Source organism: Colias philodice, chromosome 22 (genome assembly GCF_061535455.1).
Source record: "Colias philodice isolate Cphi_HAF_F1 chromosome 22, ilColPhil1 Martin Lab GWU primary, whole genome shotgun sequence".
Classification (NCBI taxonomy): Eukaryota; Metazoa; Arthropoda; class Insecta; order Lepidoptera; family Pieridae; genus Colias; species Colias philodice.
Window position 1 is genome coordinate 2,321,447 of NC_143107.1, and position 16,160 is coordinate 2,337,606.

General features: G+C 31.7%; 1 protein-coding gene across 1 annotated transcript in view; it reads right to left on the reverse strand.

Moving 5' to 3' along the window:
* The window catches only part of LOC149478325 (pikachurin-like), a 171,247-nt gene extending 160,658 nt beyond the window's left edge, over positions 1-10,589 (reverse strand). Inside the window, exon 1 of the mRNA XM_089709472.1 lies at positions 10,423-10,589. The gene's annotated coding sequence lies outside the window, so the exon portion shown is untranslated. The remainder of the gene's footprint in view (positions 1-10,422) is intronic.
* Positions 10,590-16,160: the final 5,571 nt, after the last annotated feature.

Here is a 16,160-nt window from a genome sequence, read left to right on the forward strand (position 1 = left end):
AAAAAAAATAATATGTATTAAAAATTATTACCTATTACATGTCATCTAAGTATGTTAAGAAATCTCTATATCTAGGTAGGTACATTCTAATGCGTTTTAGTCACCTATTTATTATAATTATACATTCAACACAATCGGATCCTAATAGTTCCCAATATATTTATAAAACATCTCTTTAAAAAAATAAATAACATCCACTCTTCCTAGACACAAATTGTTTGCATATTTCTTAATTCAGTACATTTTATGCACCATCAAGCACAACTTCATACTTAATTACACCCCACTATGATACAGCAATGTAATATTGCGAGTAATTTAAACAAACACCCTCTTTGTCTCACGCCGTTAACAAAATGGCCGCTTCCTGCAGCTACGTTCATTTTTGCCGCGAATTAATTTTGGTTACGCACCATCGTCTGCTAGGGTTTCTTTTACAATGCATTCACAGATGTTCTTTATCGCTGTAATGGGAAAGGGTATATGTTTTATCTTTGTGTTTTTCTTTTACTTTGTCTTTGAGTTTCAAAAACATATTTCAAACTTATTTATTTTGCGTAACATCACAGACTAATAATAATATACTACGTATGTAACATCGAAAAAATCATCATCATCAGATCATTGAAGTAATACTTTTACCTAATGTAGTTTTATATTATCTGTGCTTATACTTGATAATAATATTACTATCCATCCAATAATAAAAAAGAAAATTATAACCGACCGCTTCTAATTTTAACATTTCATTTACCATAAAGACAAGAAGGCTTGGTTACACTTGGCCGACATTGTAAGAGACAATTTTAATTAATCTCAGTTCTCATTACATCGCACGTTCATTGTTCCGAAGCTTAAAGAACAAAAATAAAGACACTACGGCTACTGTAAAACCTTGTACCTGATATTTCTTTAAACGTGTTTTTCTTTTGTTTCGTTTTAACTTTAATATTCAGCGGGAATTAAAAGTCCTGAGAGAAATACAGGTGTCATGTAAAGTAGGTAATATTATTTTTATTAAGAGAAAGTATTTTTATGCAACAAAATAGGTGTTGGTCGAGCACTAGGTTTTGTTGACATTTTACTTAAATTATAAATGCAAGAGTTTGTGAGGATGGATGGATGGATGTTTGTAATCTTTCATGCAAATACTACTGAACTGTTGACAATGAAATTTACTATGTAGGTAGCTGAAGACCCAGAATAAGACATAGATTACTTTTACAGGAACGGGAACTATGCGGGTTTTTCTTTGAAATAGGCAGGCGGAAATCTAGAGATCCACATAAGTAACGAAAGATTTTAAAACACGATTTATTATTTTATTCAATCTTATCAAACACAACAACAAGCGGCTTATATTATAATATCGTAAAATCTTTATATTCAAAAACAAAAATCATGAATATGGCATAAATCGGAAAGAAGGTTAAGGATGTTACTACCCACATCACTCAAACACAGCTTACCTATTTAATTCGACTGATATTCATAAGCAAATAATATTATATATTCGACTGATATTCTACAGATTTCTGTATTACTTTTAAACGAAGATTGAAGATTCAAATCAGCTTTTATATCCTGTTAGTATGAGGAAAAAGGTAAGTAAAGTCAGAGCTTTAATAGCGTACCTATAAGCATTTTAAGGAATGGTTCATAGTTATACCACAGTATTACTTATGAAATAATATTGTAATACTGTGATTATACTACCTATAGCTGCTATATTATAATTCAATCGCTACTGTATCGTTTCAATGTGTAGCTAGTTATGTGTACTAAACGTATTTTCTTCCTTCATTTTTTCATATATTCTCACCACACCACTTAAAAATTAGGAATGATGAGCGGTTACATAAAATATCGTAAGCTGTTAGTCGTTAAAGTATCACTTTGATCGATGCATTGGTTTTGAGTATGCCCTCTCCGTGTTTGACAATAATTATTAGGTACTATGTCGAATATACGCCACTTATGCAAGCTATAACACAATATTACAGGGTATTGTTTATTCACTAGACTTGCTTGGTTGTATATAATGATCAAATAATCACTCATTAATGTAAGTAAGTACTGTAAACTGTTTGTTTCTCATGTAAATGGAATATAATATGACTTTTACATTTTAATAAGAATAATGTTTGTCTTTAAAATTAAAAGTTTATAAATAACTAGCGGTCCGCCCCGGCTTCGCCCGTGGTACATAATATTATGAAAAATAGATGTTGGCCGATTCTCAGACTTACCCGATATGCACAGAATATTTCATGAGAATCGGTCCACCCGTTTCGGAGGAGTATGCAGACTAACATTGTGACACGAGAATTTTATAAGTATATAAGATTTAAACTATATAACAAGAACAACAAAAGAAAATATTTTGATGAAATCATGAAACTGACTACGCTTTAGAAGTAACAATTTTGACATGTGACATCTACCAACCCGCACTTAGCCAGCGTGGTGGATTATGGCTTAGAGCCTCAAAGTACGCTCGTCCCTGCAATGATCCCATGGACAAACAAAGGGCCTAAAGTAATTAAGATTATTATTATTACAAACAGTTCTAAACAAGAAAATACATTGCACTTAGCAAAATGTAAATCTTTACATACACAAATAAATGCTAACATAGAGTTGGGTGGTTTATATGTATAGTTTTAATATATAAAACACACTTTTAAAAGATGAAATTAATCTATTTTCACCGATTTTTGATAAGGGTACAAAGTATGAATATTTTAATCTATCGATTTAAATTGTGTCAAAAGATAGTTTAGAAGAGTCTCTTATTAACATGAATACAGTTGGAGCCTTGGTGGAGCTAATATAAGCGTATAAAGAACAATCAGTGTAAATACGAAATTTCTTGGAATGTTTTTAAAGTAATTTTATTTAAGACACACTCGAGTATAAGACTCAGACAAGGATGGAATCCTTACTTTTAGGTACAATAGAAGTTCTGAACAAAATGCTTACTCAGATACCAGACATTTTCTACACAAAGGAAATTTTTGTAAAGCCTAGCCTTATTGATATCGAGTTCTTTATATTTGTTCATTATATTTGTAAGTACAGAAAGGCAGAATAAGCTCTTATTTGGCATAGAAACTAGTATCTATGCCATGTCATGTAGCCACATTTATATAGGTAATAGGTAAGTACTTTTATGTAAAATTCACTGCATTGTATACAACAAAGTCACTTTCTCTATTCCTATATCTCTATGCATGCTTAAATTTTTAAAACAACGCAACGGATTTTGGTGCGCTTTTTTAATAGATAGAGTGATTGTAGAGGAAGGCTTATATGTATAATTTAATAGGTTTTAAACACAGCGGACGAAGCCGCGGGCGGAAAGCTAGTTATGTTCTAAACTAGATTATCACCTGAATTGTCGCATATAGTATGGTTAACAGGTCAAAACAATGCTAATTTATACGAAGAGATAACATATTCAAATTTCCAAGTATTCTAGAACATTCTGTTAAGAGGCTAACAACTGCAACCATTATTTGTATAATCTGTGGTCATGCGGTTATCCCATTGCTACCCAAATCTGAACTTAGCTAATAATATTACCATATTATTTGTCCCTTGCGTTAACAAAGATGTTGCAAATTAATGTTTTGTAAAGTTACACAAACTAACGTACACTAAATTGCTAACTGTCCAACTTTTAATATTGTGCGCGCTGACGTATACCTGTCTCGCTTGTTTGTTAGGGAGGAAACGAGACGGATTGATCTATGTGTTCCACGGAATTTTGATATTGTGTGTAATGAAAAAATATATATCACAGTTTCCCCTAGTTCCTAAAACTTTGATTATAGAAATACAATGTTTATGGAATATGTAATGTTCGTGTAATTTTGGAAAATATAGACGTTGAGATATTTATTAGAATACATTTCACCACGACATAAATGTTGTTTTACAAATTTCACTTCTAACAAAGCTTCGATAGAGATTCTTTTATGGACAAGCTTCAAGTAAAACAATTTAAAAAAATGTTAACCTTCAAATTTGAACCTCAAGTATGTAAAAATGTGGTTTCGACGAATACACATTACACATGTGTCTTATACGTAAAATTTAACAATATAAACTCTATATTAATTTACTTCAAATATTCCTTCAATGCAAATATACCAAGTAGGTATTACATATTAATATTCACATAAAGACCACGATATTAAAACTCCGGGCTGCATTTAATTTCAAACATCACCCCATTTTAGCTCCCCATGTCTCTTGCTATATCAACAGGGGATGTAAATGATGACGTAACAACTTAGACATATCAAATATCGTATCGTGTGTCACTGTGGACACACACAAGGTTATTGTTTACGAAAACAATGTGTTTTGGCTTTAGAGAACTTTCTAGAAGAAGGTAGAGTAAAATGATAACTAGAGCGTTTGCAAAATTTTGTTATTTAAATTCATTTCACTAACATAAATAATTGTATATGGATCTATGTGTCTGAAATAAAGAAATAAATAAATAAATTAATTAATTAATTAGATAAATCGGATATTAATTATATGTACATATAAGTTAGTATGCTAAGTCACCTAGGAAACAATACTTTTTTTTATTATATATTCTAGTTCGGAATAAGCTTTCTTTTTATATAATTAACTAAATATAGTTTTTACGATATTTTTAGACATTTAAGGAGCGAATAAATAGAACGGACGTGGAACATAGCGGAAACTCTTTAGATAATTATTAAAGCTTCCGTTGTTTTCAAGGATAATTCCTTCTGTTACCTATCCCTACGAACCCATCTAATTACCTAACAATAAGTTTCATAATGTATACCTAATATAACAACACTTTATAGGTATTTATGCCGTAATAACTATCGAAGTTATCACATTCTTAATCTTATTTTAACAAACAATATTGTTAAATCGTTGTCTAATAATTAAATAGTTTTTGACAATTAATAACTTTACGACAAAAACTAACCGAAAGATCTAACCGAAAGGAATGAATATAGAAATCAATGAAACACATAATATACTCTATACATTTCTACGTAGGTACATATGTCAGCTACTCTACTCATTCGCTTTTGCAGCATTAAAAGGATAAAAGTAGTTAGCCCTTTAGAACGAGATCGAAGATAGACCACGATGTGACCCTAGGAATGTACTTAGTGCCTTTTCTAGAACGAAACTGAACATACGACACTCAAATTTCACGTCACTAAAACTGAATGTCAATGAAACAGCTAACTACTTTAACATTATTTTTTGATACAGAATTTTTTATTATATCAACTTGTTGTTTGAAATTATTATAATATTATGTTTGCAATTTTCTTTACTGAGAAACGTACATCTTCACTACAGACCTAGTATAAAACAAAGTCACTTTCTCTTTCCCTATGTATGCTTAAATCTTTAAAAATACGCAACGGATTTTGATGCAGTTTTTTTTTATAGAGAGTGATAGAGTGATTCTCGAGGATGGTTTTAGTATAATATAATTTATCATCTTTTAGACAAAGCGGGCGAAGACTCGGGTGGGAAGCTAGTATGGTATGTAAAAATGTTTTAATTTTAACATCATTTGTAATTTATATCATTATTTAAGCTAAATATTGATGTGCTGCTATAGACACATTTATACAGAAAGCTGTTCACGTAGATGTTACTGTAAAAGCTCAAACTACGGTAAAACTTATGACTTACCACTAAACGGGCACCACATAAATAAACGTAGATTAACTTAACGAATTACGTAACTATACTACGTGTAATATGTGCACCTTACTATTTTATACTACCAATAATATTATTACCCAAAACTGTAGTTCATTTTTTTTATAAAACTACACTTTAGAACATCAATATGTATGTCTATTCTCAATCAAAAACTACTGAACCGTTTTGATATTTGACATGCAGATTGCTGTAGCCGTTCTCTATTCAATGAAATTGGACCATACCGCACCGTGCTCTAAGCCAACCAATCAATTTGAGCTAGAATTAAGCCGCCATTTTAAGTATAGGTACAGCTTAGTTTAATCTGCATAAATAGTAAAAATTTATATTATTTTTGAGAAAATTCAATGTCGATTAACTAAGTATTTTACACATAATATACCTTTTTTTGTATAATAGGATAATAGTAAGTAGTAGGTTTGATTACACGGAATGGTTAAAATCACTAAATACTGAAGTTAAATATTATAACTTAAAGGTACTTAGGTACTTACACTTTTCATTGATAGACTTAAAGAATAGCAAGTTAACATTTTGTGACTTGATTTGAAATATACTTTGCTACCAAACGCCCACAGCTTCGTCGTTGTGGTCAAATTAAAATTCCATGGAATGGTACGTGTCATAGTGATAAAAAAGTAGCCGTAGATATCACTCTCTATACCCCTTACCAAACTGTCTCCAGACACAAAAATCACAAGGTAATGTCGCTCACTATATAAACACACTTTTGCGTTTATACTAATACAGAAGTCTAAGTAGAAAGGATTATCGGTGACTAGCTTACCGCCCGCGGCTTGGCCCGCTTTGTCTAAAACCTAATAAATTATATACTAAAACCTTCCTCTTGAATCACTATATCTATTAAAAAAACCGGATCAAAATCCGTTACGTACTACGTAGTTTCAAAAATTTAAGCATACAAAGGGACATAGGGACAGAGAAAGCGACTTTGTTTTATACTATGTAGTGATATTACAGAAGTCTAAGGATTATTGGTGATAACAAAATAGAGCTAATATACACAAATACAATATAAAAGGGTATTTCACACTAGTCCACTCCGTCCTTATGATAATGGAACGAAATTTGCTAAACACGTAAATCGCCTACGATGAATAAATATTCCATCACGTTATTGCTTAGCAATTCCTTTTGGATGGGGATTGAATCTATTGAGGGTGAAATAGGCACAGCTTTGTCAGCTTATTGGTTTTTGAAGGACTTAGACAAATTAGGTCTCGATGTATTGAAGATATTTTCTTTAATTCAGTTGAGTATCGACTAAATGTTCACAATCAGTTTGATATAGATCCTGTGCTTAAATCACGGATCCACAAAGAAAAATAAATTGAAGTCAATTGCTGGAAATAGGTAACGTATACAATTTTATTATGCAAGTATTTCAATCGGAGAAAACAAGAGAATGAAATAAAATAATTTGGAAAATCCAAAAGTGCACGCCTCATAATTTTTTTTTAATAAATATTTATTAATTATTATTTTTGTTTATTTAATAACAATTAAACCACATCGAATCAGACCCTGAAAAATGAAAGGGTTCTATTCCTGAGCATACTCAAGCGTAAGAGAAAAAAAAAGACTCGATTAGTAAAGTATTTCGGTCGCTATCGTGTTAACAAGAAAAAGGATCCGCACATACAGACACACGGACGTCCAAGACAGAACTTTTTTAAACTGTTTTTTAACTAGTTTAAATAACAAAAATGACATCAAAAATATCATGAACGTTAAAAATAGTGTTTTTTCTTAATATGTGTGTGTATGTATTATCTTACAAGTGCAATGTATGATACATAAAGACATTTTAAGTTTGAAAAATCAGATGTTTTGCGCGAAGTGACAGTAGTACCCACCTCAACGCTTCGCTTATGAGGCGTGCAAAAAGGAAATTAGAAAATACGACATTTGAGTAAACTGTACCTACGCCAACACAGAAAATGTGCGATAAAATGATCTGATTTTCTGTATCAAGCTGATCGCCCACGTATATGCAAATTATTTGCGAGGCACATTTTTATTTACATTTAATCGCATACATATTTCTTTTTCATAAAATCACATCAATCAAACACACTTTTTACGTTCTTATAAATACACCAATAAAACATTATTGTTTATACAACATATTTACAAGAACGTATATACAAAAAAACAATATAAAAATAACAATCTAATATGTATTTATAAAAATACATATTAGATTGTTATTTTTACGCATTCAATTCGCTAAAGGGCTTCTGTGTGTTCAATCTGTGTGTACGGAAGGTTTCCAAAATGCCTTCCTTCCGTTGGATCCTGAGTTTTATGGATTAATAATTAATAAAGATAAAAATAAATAAATAAAAAAACACGCTTAAACGTTGGAGTGGGGGGTGTTAGGTTTTTCGTTACGGAATTTTTACATTCGGTCGCCGCGCTCAAAGTCTGGGATAAAAGCTATGCAATAGCTTAAAAATCTTATTATTATGCCCTGCAGCTTTATATTAGCATTATAAACATCACTTTTCTCGGAAAATTTCGAAGCAAACACAAAAGAAAGTTCTAGATATTGAAGCTTAAGTATCGATTAGAATGAAATTATAGAACACTAGCCGTAAGTAGTAATAAACGAAAACTGTTACGTCTCTCGTTCCGTTGTTCGGTAAAACCATTCCAATGTTAGGCAATATTAGCTATCGTTTGTAAAAATATATCTCCTAATTTTAAAGATTGATAATAATTGGACCCTATTGAGATCTTAGATTAAATAGAAAGGTTTATTGAAAAATATCATTTTAGTTAACACGTAGATCCTTAATTATTTTCAACATTATTAATAAAATATAGATAACAGGATCACATTACGCTCACCGTGAAAAATCCTACTCTTTCTTCCATTTTAAAGAAAGAAAAGCTTTCCCTAATTAAAACGAGACTGCAGTTATTACAAATATCATATGAATTATGCTTTTAAACATCGTATCTCTACATTAATATTATCATCACAGAATATATTATAATAGTACTTTATAGTGAACTAGCTGTAAGCTGAAATGGAATAGATTACATGACAAGCGTTGCCATTTTTGTAGACCTGAATGTTGCTATTTTTGCAATTTTAACTAATTTAGGATTGTAAGGTAAGTAAAAATTGCATTTATTCTTACATTGAAAACGTGCTCAAACCGTAGCTGCGTGTCTCGAGTTAGAATAAGGAGCTCACTTCACGCCTTTCTCCTGTCGTGACGAGAGCAGGAGTAATGTGACCCACATGTATGTCACTGTGGAACTATCCTTTAGTTTGTAGTATAATCTATACTAATATTATAAAGCTGAAGAGTTTGTTTGTTTGAACGCGCTAATGTCAGGAACTACTGGTCCGATTTGAAAAATTATTTCGGTGTTAGATAGCCCATTTATCGAGGTAGGCTATAGGCTATATAATATCATCACGTTAGGACCAACAAGAGCGGAGCCAAGCAGGTGAAACCGCGGGGCACAGCTAGTCTGTTATAAATTAAAGTTTTTGTTAAAATGACGCTACATACAGTCTCTTAATCTTTCAAGAAATTATAGGTATTAGTTGCAGAATAACTTACCAACTAATCTTTCATAGAGTATGTGATTTAATGTGCTTTAGGTGATATATTAGTACATACATTAGTCGAATCTGTTTGATAGGATTTCCATATAAGAGATACACATATTTGCTTCAAACTTAGGTACATTTACGCCTACAAAATTAAGGTAGAGTTATCTTTTTTTATCTTTATGAGTAACATACAAAAATACAACGTATATTATATATCTACTTCTCATCTCTAAACGAAGTTCTCAAAAAAGGGTGACTCTCAATCAGATAAAATTGTGATAATAATATATGAATAGTAGGTATCTGCAGTCGTAGCACCCACTCGTTGACAGCAACTGTTTCGATGCAATTGCTGGAACGAATTCCACACCTCAAGAATCGCTCCACAGTTGGACAACTTGTTGACAATTTTGTGAAGCAGTTGTTGCAATTAAATTCAGAAATCGCTATAGCTTTAGAGTTTGTAAAAATCATATTATCCACGTTGATATTATTATCAACATGGATAGTTGTAAAACCAGATTTTGGCATCTACAAAGATGTTTAAAACGTTTCACGAAGATTCGATTTTTTATGTGATATTAAATTCTTCGGTAATAAGCATGTGTAAGGTGTAATGTAATAAGCATGTGTGTGAAAAATACGGTTTTGTTGATACCTTAAAAAATATTTTTTTATAATTTATAAAAGTTTAATATTAAGGAGAGTTTTCAATATATATATCGATTATATAGCGATTAATTAAAATAATTCCTTACATGTAATGTTAACTTTAAGCTCCTTGTTAGCCAATCAATCTTGAAGTGATAAGATTATTCTATCGCAAGTTAAATTAATAGAGATTTGTCTTGTCGACGTTCACGTGCCTCATTTCAATCGGAAATTCGAACCGAAATTCCAATTCAGCCAAAGTAATGAGACGTAAGGAGGCATTAAAACTTTCCGAAATCGATAAAGCGTGTAAACATTCTAACGCTAATGTTTCTTTCACTCACACAACGCTAAACATCGCATACAAAAGCATAGTACCAAAATACGACTCTACAATTACGCTCTCCGTCAAAGAATCGGTTTGAACTACTTACGGCTGGCTCGAAGTGGATCCGTCTGGACGTAACCGGATCGAACTGGTAACACGCGGCCGTAACACGACACAGAGCACACAGACACACGCGGGCGAATACTGTTTAATAGATGGTCAACGTTTTTGTTTAATTAACAACAATTTAAGGGTCGGAGGGTGAAGCGCGGCGTCCGCCGTCGATACGAAGACTGAACGGCCATGACAGTTTTACCAGGCCTCGCACGCATGCGTACTACACCGCCTTAAGGTCATTTCCCATTGTTCATTCTCGATTAGGGTAAAATTGATCACTCGAATTGGAAGTGATGAAATCTTTTCAACTGGCGTGCTAAGATGGCCGATTTGAAATTACTCTTATAACGGTCATTCTTGTCATATAGAGTATTCAACTTTTAAAGCTCGATAGTTTCACTTGTAGTTCTACGAAAGAATATTACGAGTAAAAGCTTAATAACTATTGCATCGCAAACTAAATTTGTTTGGTTTTGTTTAAGAATATCGAACTTTAATTACCTATTCAAGTACTTATTAGTACTTATTACATATAAAAATTTCATAGATAGAACTATTCTTACTTGCAAAATAAATTAATGTAGAGCTCTCTTATATTATAAAAATAGTTTATTTTTAAATAAAACAAGTTACATACCACTATTTACCTTTATATATTCACTATACATGGCACTATTCATGATACTACTTAAGGTCAAGTCAATCCTTATCATAAATCCGAAAAATACTAAATATGAATCAACGTCTCTATGACTAAAGCCTTATAAGCCCCTCACTATACGGGTAGTGTCGCAGAGTCCATACAATCCTTACGACGAAGTAATGTAATTAAATCCACTTCCGATATACCTAAGATATTAATTGAACTAGGTGTTACCCGGTTTTGCCTTGAGTTTTAAATAAGACTGATTTCGTTTATCTATACTTATAATAAATCTGTAGAGAGGCCAATTCTGTACATGAAATATATTTAAAAAAAAACTATGAAGGGGTGATAAGGGATCGCTACTGATGCCAAAAATGCAATCAGTAAAATTTTTGTCTGTCTGTCTGTCTGTCTGTCTGTCTGTCTGTATATTCGTTATAGAAACAAAAACTACACGACGGATTTTAACCAAATTTGGCACAATTATTCTTCATACTCCTGGGCAGGTTATAGTAAAAGAATCATGTAAATCGGTGTAGAAACACCAAAGTTATACATGAAATACGCTATAAGTCATCGCGCGTGAATACAGAATCATGCAGCCATAAGGATTATTTTTGTGTATCAGTTGCCGCGTTCGACGCGCTTCGCGGCGGGAGCTATAAAAAGGCGGCGGGTGTGCACCCGTTTCGCGTTGTCATGGCATCACGTGTGAACGGCTGAACCGATTTCGATAATTCTTTTCTATTATATTCCTTGAAGTACGAGGATGGTTTTTATGTAGAGAAAACGTAAATATGTACCACGGGCGAAGCCGGGGCGGACCGCTAGTAAAAAATAAACTAAAGAATGCGCGTTGAGATTAATTTTAGGTAATTCAGTAATCCATACTAATATTATAAATGCGAAAGTAACTCTGTCTGTCTGTCTGTCTGTTACTCAATCACACATTAACTACTGAACCAATTAGCATGAAATTTGGTATAGAGATATTTTGATACCCGAGAAAGGACATATGATAGGTTTTATCCCGGAAATCCTACGGGAACAGGTTTTTCTTTGAAAACGCGGGCGAAGCCGCGGGCGGAAAGCTAGTACATAATAATCTATTTGCTAATGAAATTATTTAAATGCCAGGTCATACAGATAACAACCGATTTAACAAAACACTGACTAGATAAAAGGAGCAAAAATTCTCAAATAAAATGCCTAATTGAATTTATTTGATAGATTAAGTTACTAAAATAAAAGTTCGTAAATTAGAGAATAATGAAGTTATTTTTTTTTTATTAGGATATTTTAACGATCACCTGGTTCCCAAAAAAAAAAGAATTTCTCTATTCGTAGATAGTGTTATTTTCATTTCCTTTCTAAAAGAAAAAGTATCGAAGTACTTTATTTCATTACACCCATATATTGCGATCAAGGGCAGGGATAGGACATTAAGGAATAATTGCAAGGGAGAATACAATATAAGTAGCAATCTCGACACATCTGCTCGGGTCCGAAGAAGTTTTTTTTTTTTATTAAGGGTAGCCTAGGCAAAGAACTGCCAATTCATGACAGTTGTAGTGAACTAATTACTAATACTGGCTGTAGAGACAATTGATTTTAATAATATTAAAAAAAAAGAATTTGCTAATTACCTACTAGTAATACTGCTTGCATCTGCGGCTGGAGCGAGACAATATTAATTACATTTACATTAATAAAAAGAGTATACCTAAATTTGCTTATTACCAATACTGGCTGGAAATAATGGCTTTTATTAATATAAATACAGAATTAACTAATGACTTATACTGGCTAGAAAAACAATCGATTTTATTAAAATTTAAAAAATGAAAAATATTGTTTAAAATAGAAAACTCAAAACATTATCTTTTGGCATTTTCTTTTGGCATTTTGCATCTCATGTTTACAATCCCATCTTATTTTGTGAATCGTTTTTCAACGTAATTGAATATAATATACATTATATAGTATTTTATCTACAAATATATTATCATTATTAAAATGTCACAGTCAAAGTACGTAATCCTTAAATGTACATTAATCACCGAGTAGCCGAATTTAAGCCATATTTAATTATGTTTTTCAGTTACAAATTGCCAAAAACAATAAAACTTCATTAAATGAACAACTTAAAATTCAGTAATAAAGCATCCGATTGCATAATTAATGTTTCACAATTCACGTTATTATGATTCCTTTGCAAATTAAATGTACAATAACGAAATAAAGCTTCGAGAGTTTGTCGATTTTATTACATTTATAATATTAATTTGTATGCGTTTGAACCTGATATGATGTTACAACGAACTCTACCTCAAACTAAGTTGGCGCCAAAAATCCGCTATTTTTAATTACATATTTATTTATTTTTTTTAATTTGATAGATAGTTAGAGTTACTATTTTATCGAATTAGCTCTATAATTTAAAGCTCTAAATTTTACGACGTTTAATATTCATCAAGTCATTAGTCATTAGTTAGTTAAATTAAATATAGACAAATAATTACTCAAAAAAAAATGTGGAGTCTGATGTAATAGTCGTAATCTTAAACTATATTTTTTTCCTAAAAAGTTCAAAGTCTCAAGTCACAGCGTTGTTTTTTTGATCAAGCATGCCAACGGCTTTAAGGATTGCTCAACCTATTTCCGTATGAAGCCTTACAATTGCGATGGGGTACTAACTACTAAGGTTTCATTAAAAAATTAAAGTATAATCGTATCGTACCTATACCACAGATAATATAATTCTATACTAGTTGCCTATAGTAGGTAATTATAAAGGTTGTGTTTTGAAATCTTTCATTTTTCATGCTAATGATTAACACTGCTTAGTTAATAGGGATGGTAAAAAGTACCTATTGCTGCTATTTCAAATATAGAAAATTCGGACTAGCAATTATTGATGAAATAAAGGAAATTATTAATTATCATTTAATACATCTACATGCATGAGAAAAGCATGCACTAATTGAGGTATTATATTACATAGTAACTCAATGGCACATACATTACATAGACTTTTAGGTAGATAATATTTACGCAATAAAAATCAAAACAATACAGAAAGCACTCATATTCTATGTACTTACAAATTAAAAACTTAACCGCAAATAGAAGTGATAAAACGACACGAAATACGAATTAAAAGCTCCAAGCCATCACATGTTGCAGTCACATTATGTCCCACAATATGTAATGCACTCAGCCGCTCCCTTCATTCCGTTTTAAGTAAATTAGTTAGACTTGTATGATAAGAATGTGAGGTCAATAAACTCGTGTAAGAGCCAGTAATAAATTTAAGGTTTTGTCTTGAAATATTCGTACAAATCTTGTAAGTGTAAGCTTTAACACACACAATTCTGTTGTTTAATAAATCACAGTGATTATATTATTACCTATGTAACTACCTAAATGTTATTTTGTTTTTTACTCTGTGTAAAAAGTTATTTCTTCATTATCTGATTTCTTGCCGGCTCTTGAAATGAAAGATAAAAACATAAATTATTACATACGTTACTAGCTTTCCACCCGCGACTTCACCCGCTTTGTCTAATCAGTTACATACTACAACCTTCCTATATCCTCTTGAATAATATCTATTAAATAAACCCCATCAAAATCTATTGCGTAATTTTAGATCAAAGCATACAAACACACAGACAGACGGCGGAAAGCGACTTTATTTATGTAGTAATTAGCGGTCCGCCCCGGCTTCGCCCATGTTACATATTTACGTTTTCTCTACATAAGAACCATCCTCGTACTTCAAGGAATATAATAAAAAAAGAATTATCGAAATCGGTTCAGCCGTTCTCAAGTTATGCGCTTACCAACACATTTTGGGATTCATTTTTATATTATAGAAGACTAGCGGTCCGCCCCGGCTTCGCCCGTGGTACATGTTTACGTTTTCTCTACATAAGAACCATCTTCGTACTTCAAGGAATATAATAAAAAAAGAATTATCGAAATCGGTTCAGCCGTTCTCGAGTTATGCGCTTACCAACACATTTTGCGATTCATTTTTATATATAAAGATTATATGTAGACTGTAGAGTCTACGTATATTTTAATTACGCGCTAAAAAATAAAGCTCTACCTTTAAAATGTTATGATAATATAAAATATTGATAGCGCTGTTAATTATATTGTAAATTCAGTCACTTGGCAACGCTTAACAGTTTCTAAGTTACCGTTTATTCAATATTACATCACAAATTACGTTTATATTAGATTACCTATTCAGTTACCAGAATTCCTATAAAATTTGTCTATTTTCAATACAATATAATAATATAATAATGGTTGGATTGAATAAAATGAAAGATAATAATGTTTATTTCGGTCATCCGTTCTCGTTTTGGCGGGTAAGTACTAAATCAATTTATGTGGGTTTGTATTGAAAAAAACTTGAGTAAGAAGATACAAAAAAATATTTAGTAACCATTCTTATAAATAATAATTTAAAAAGGTATGTACTTCGCATGTCGCCTATGCCGAGTGGTTATAGGTTTTATCCTCCTTGGATACAATTAAAAGCTGTTTAGCAGTGAGACGTTTTGCTTTAAAAAATCGATTCAGATATCTTTCCAATAAGGATACTACATTTCTCAAATATTAAATTAGGAACTTTTAATTTACTAAGAGATTTCTTTGGTGCTGTTTCCATGCATCCTAGAGTTTGAATTTAGTCCCTGGTTGTGGCACTAATTATACTATGTTTAATTAATTAAACATGAGTTTTGCCAGCTAAATGGCCATTAAATGCGACTGTAAAAATTCATATGCACTAGTCGACTTTTTCATTATCATGTCGTATGAAGTGTGATAAAATAATAAACTTAATCTTATACTTTAAGCTCCGGCAACGAAATGACATGGAATCGCTTATAAATGTGGATGATTTAAAGAAGGCTATGGATGTAGTTGAATATGATCATGTACACTTGGAGAAGTAAGTAAAACAGATTAATAATAATTGATTTAACGAAAGGATTATGGATAATAAAGACTGACCGGTTGGCTTGGTTGGTAGTTGCCCTGCCTTCCAAGCCAGAGGTCGTGGG